Here is a 5814-nt window from a genome sequence, read left to right as displayed (position 1 = left end):
GACAGAGGTAAGAGTAACATTATTTAATGAAACTGTAGGGCAGTCGATAGGTTTACGACTAAGGGTAAGGGTGATTTGATTGGATTTGTTGGAATTTATCTTAATCCTCCAATTACGACACCATTCTTCGAGGGCTGTGATATGGGATTGGAGAGTTTGGGATACAATTAATAATGCATTTTTAAACAATATATCTCTCTTTTTAGAATATTTTTTCTTTTATTATGAACACAACACTAGTCAAAAAACTCAATAAAACATCATTTAAATAAGAGTAAACTTGCTAAAACATGAGCAATTATTTTCGTTTAATATTCCTCAAAACATAGCTTTTTAAAAAGCAACATTTTATATAAAATATACTGAAAAATCAGTAGTTAGTGAATTTATATTGAGAAATCCATATCTCAAAAACCATTTGACGTACAGATGTCTGTTAGTCCTCAAATGAAAGATAATTTAATGTATTGTAAAGTGGTTTATTACGTTTATTTTCCTCCTAAATAAATTCACAAATTGTTAATTTATTGCTGTTCCGATATAATTTTGTCAAATATCAAAAAGAATACTACTCCTTCTAAATTCTTCTAATTTTGTTTAATATCATAAAAACTACAACTTCTAGGAAAACAAACGTGAATAACTACTTTATAGAACATTTAACTAGCTTTAATTTGAGTGCTGGCACACATTTATACATCTAATACTTCCTAAGATTTTGTTTTCATAAATCCAAAACGTTTGTCCGAACAGCTAGAAATCAACATTGTGGAATTCATTTTGTTGAATATCATAAAAACTACTGCTTCTATATAAAAGTGATAAACTACTTTATAGTATATTAAATTAGCTTTAATTTGAAGGCTAATAGACATCTGTACGTCAAATGGTTTTTGAGGTATAGATTTCGAAAAATAAAGTCACAAAATACTGATTTCTCATAATATTAACTATATTTTGGGAACTATTAAATGCAAATAGATCTATTATAGCTCATATTTTAGGAAAAAATTTTTAAAATTTATTTATTGATATTTACAACTGTACAAAAACACATCAAGTAAATTTGAAATGATAATGGTATGGTACAAGCATGTAGAGAAACTACCCATTGGTAGCACTCTAAAAACATTTTTACAATATAAGGTCTCGAGAGCAACTTCTTTTCAGACGCCTCAGAGGATTGTCCGGAATAAAAGAGGAAGCAAGATTAGAAACTAATGGGTTTGAGTGGTTAGGGAGTTTGTAATGGAAGGATTGATATCTGGTTCGGGCTAGATCAGTTACATTAAGGTCTTTGTGACATAGTAGGGAGCATTTAGGATTTTATGAAGGATTGTAAGGATTGGTACGAGAGGAATTCGAAGGTTTAGTGGAGCCACAAAGTTCATCGCCGTATGTTCAGATAGCCCTTATAATTGTCATGTAAATCAGTCATTTGTAATGAATTGGAAGTTTGGACCGTTTGTCTAGTAAGTGCTATAATAGTCCAAATCGACGTGCAGTTTCCTTTCTTTTCAGTCTTGTATGAGGATTCCAGGTTAGTCGTTTGTCCAGATGTAGTCCAAGGTAGCGGATCTGTTCAACAGGGGTAAGGGCAACATTATTGAAGTATTCTGTAGGGCAGTCAATAGGTTTATGACGTAGGGTAAAGGTAATTTGATGGGATTTGTTTGGGAAATTTACTTTACTTTAAATGATGTTTTCTTAGGTTTTCTACTTTTGTTTGTAGTTTTAAAGATATAGAGCTCCAAATGAAAAACTTTTTTTGTTTTTAAACAGCCGCCATTTTTTATTCCCCCTACCTATACTTAGCAGACTCATCAATTTCGACCGGTAATTATGCGTTGTTTTCTTTAAACTAATCAAAATTCGCGGTGAAATAACCGTCTCCTCTTATGATCTTGTACTAAATGTATTGGTTACTAAGAAATTCCTATGAAACTACAATGCTTTACTCCGCGGCATAATCTGTTTCGGCGTCTCCTTGCCGATCTAGAAACCCGGAAAGCTTTGAGGTTTCCTAATGCTGCGGTGTTAACGCTTGGCCAATGAAGAAGGTGTTAGCTCTTTGTGGAGGAGCTCGTTGGTCCGCATCGATGGTCATCGGATTTGTACCTCTTCACACCTCTATCGCCGAATCTTAGTTCACTTCGTGACCTCCGGACAATACAAATCCTCTAGCGGTGGGTTTGCCAAGGTGCGACTTTGTATTGTCAACCTTAAGCCTATTTCAGCTGGTAATGCAGCTCTGTGTAATGAGTTAATAATAGCCTTATCTATAGCAAATGAAACCAGGAAGATGTAAAATTCACAAAACATTTTTTTTTTTTTAATAATTTATTTATTGTTATTTACAACTGTATACACCTATATACAACAAGTAAATTTGCTGTAGGTGACATAGTGACATGATAAAAACATGTGGAGAATCTACCCACTGATAGAACTCCAATAACATTTCTATAGGAGAAGATCTCGAGGCCATCTTCTTTTCAGACGCCTAGGAGGATTATTAGGTAATGAAGGAGAAGCCAGGTTAGAAACAAGTGGATTTGGGTGGTTGAGAAGTTTATTATGGAAGGAACGGTATCTGGTTCTGGCCAAATCGGTAACATATGGAACATTGAGGTCCTGATGGATGACTTCATTTGTGACAAAGTAAGGAGCATTAACATAACATTGAAGAACATTTTTTGTTTTTGAGCAATAATTCAACATATTCTTTAAAATATATTCTTAAACAAAGGATAGTAAGACACAAGAATCCTCTCGACTGACTGGTTCACGTCCGGCTATTATAGTTATTTATATTCTGTTCTAACATCCTGGGATGGCCTCTGAAATAGGTATACTACTCGACTGTAGAGGCTCTGGTCTTTCATTACGCTGTGGTTAATTTAGTTGAGAGTCATACTGATTAGATTATATTAGATTTTTATTCAGGGCGATCAACATCTAGGTTACTACACCCTTTTTACTTTATTTATCTTCTTCTCTTTGATATTTGATAGTTGAATGTAGACTATTTCCTTTTTACACTGGTCGGTATTGGTGGATTATATTTTAGTATAAAGTTGAGGTTCTTTCAGAAATTTTATTATTTTGTCTATGGATTCTGCTGAGTCTTTAAGGGCCAATTCTCTTGTACTAGGAACTTTATTATTTTTGAAGCCTTGACGAAATGATGAGCATTCTTCAATTATATCCTTTATCGATAATGGGGAATGACAGGTTTGGCATATAGGCTGGTCCTCTTTTGTGATTAAGTGGAGGTGTGTTAATTTGGAATGTCCTATTCTTACTCTTGCAACAACCACTTCTTCTCTTCTGTTTCCCCTTATGGCACTTGTCCACTTTTGTGTGTTTTTTTTTACATTTCTTAGTTTATTGGTGAGTGGTACGTCAGCCCACATTGAATCCCAACTTTTTCGGATTCTGTTCCTTAAAAATGCCTTTATTTCTTTCGGCTCGTAAATTTGGAGTGGTGGTACGTTCACTGTAGCCTCTCTCACCATATAAACGTTAGAAAAATACACCTTTGTCAAATACAAGTTGCTACAACATTCTGCTACAACTGCTACAATATTATTTCGATTTAATACATATATACTTAAGATTAAGGTTTTGGTATTATTTTTGGTTTTGACTAGGCCTGAGAATTATAAGATTAATTACATAAATGCTATGTAAAATATAATCATATATAAAGAAATAAATATACACAAATGAGGCGTTCAGTGCAAAAATAAGCAAAAAATGAAAAATTTAAATGTTTTGTTAGCTACAATATTTTACCTTCGCCCAGTACTCACTTATTATAAGAATATCAATATTGTTCTCTTATGAAAACAAATTTCTCAAACATTAACTATACTTGGCAAACTCATCAATTTAAACTAGTGATTATATATAGTTTTCATTAAAGTTATAAAAAATTGGAGTGGAATAACTGACTTTTTTCTTTTCTTGGGCTTTTGTATTGTCGTGGTTACATTAATGGTTTGTGGGATGCATAAATAATATAATATTGTTGAGAAACTAAGACTGAACTACTAATTACACAATGTATGGATTATGTCATACCCCCAAATTCACTTTTATGGATTGTTTTTTTCTTACAATCATTAATATGTAGATAAATTTTGTACTTTATATATTTTCCACTCGTCCCATATTATACTCCAGAACAGCTCACACAATTGAATTTACCGTGGCTTATTAGGTTTTTCCTACGTCTTATAGGTTGATATTTTTAAATAAAATTGAACCTTACAAAAAAATAAAATAAATTTAATGAGTAGTAGTGAATAACTATTTCTTATTACATTTCTTTATTTTAATATATCAGTTATAACGTTTCGGGGCTATCGCCAGGTACTCTACAATACCAATTAACACATTCATCAGTACCATTATTTTTATTCACTTTTAAAATAAAGAAATCTAATAAGGAAGATTTATTCAATACAGCTCATTAAATAAATACAAACTCATCCAATAATGAATAATATTTTAATAAAATAAAGTTGTTATTACACGAATAAATGAATATTTTTTATGTAAGCTATAAAGAATTTTTTTCTCACTCTACTTTTATTATTATCTGAAGCAAAACAGTACATAAATAAAATATAAATACGCATACTTCAATACGAAAATAGTCCTCAGACAATATAATAAGAAATGAAAAATACTTAATTATTCTGGGACTGGATGCCCTTAGAACAATTACAAAGGCAGTTTTAATTTTATAATAACATTTATTGGTCATAAAACAGTGTGGCCACACTTAATTATAACTTATATAAAGAGAGAAAAAATAGATTAATTAAAAACCTAACTGACTAAGTAAAAGCCAAACAAAAAGTTAATTACAAAATATCTGTACTATTATAATGGGTTAGATTGGTGAAGCAAGAGGAGGTATATAGAAATATAAGGGATTTAAACGAGGAAAGGGTTGATACATGACGTATATTAGACGGAATGGAGTTCCAGAGATATACAGGTTGGGTAAAAAACTATTTATCAAATGCAGCAGTTCGGTGAGGTGGAGGGTAGATGTCAGATAAACGGGACCTAATAGGGCGGGATGGATTGAGAATTTGAAATGAAGGTATTCTAGGATATAGGATGAACTTTGAGTCCTTTTTGCTTGGAACACAAAGGAAACTTGGAAATATTAACATCGGAAGGATGGATAGAGCCACTTCAGCTCGGCGTAATACTGAGTGGGTTATATAATATGAATGCCCAATAAAAATAAAGATTCTTACCGTAAATTAATAAAAAATTCACATTTAATAAATTTACAATGGTAATCTATGTTGTTTTATTTTATACATAAACCGACATTTTAGAAAACCAAATCCAAAAAAATAGTAATTTTTCCAGAAAACCGGTTTTAACCGGTTTCGAATTTTTATAAAAAATTTTTTGCTCGAATATTCTGTAATTCGAACAAAAAATTTTTACAGAAAATTTAGAGTGTTTAAAAGCAGTTTTTACTGAAATTATTTACTGTTCAATTTCATTGATAGTAAAATTTTTGTATGCAATTTAGTAGAACAAAGAAATAATAGTTGATGAGGATTGTTTATGCATAATTTTCACATATAAGGATGTAAATATTTTTATAATAGTGAAACGAGTTATTCAGCAAAGGGTTCGAATAAATAAAATCAATATATTTTCATATTTTTATAATAACAATTTTTTTTTTTTTTAAACAATGTTATTAGATACAGATGGATACTTATTAAAAACAATTAGAAAATATATAACTGTGTATTATATAATGTAAATTATAAT

This window comes from Halyomorpha halys, unplaced genomic scaffold, assembly GCF_000696795.3.
Source record: "Halyomorpha halys isolate HHAL.00 unplaced genomic scaffold, Hhal_1.1 Scaffold88.1, whole genome shotgun sequence".
Classification (NCBI taxonomy): Eukaryota; Metazoa; Arthropoda; class Insecta; order Hemiptera; family Pentatomidae; genus Halyomorpha; species Halyomorpha halys.
The sequence above is the reverse complement of the archived record's forward strand: the minus strand, read 5'-3'. Positions refer to the sequence as shown.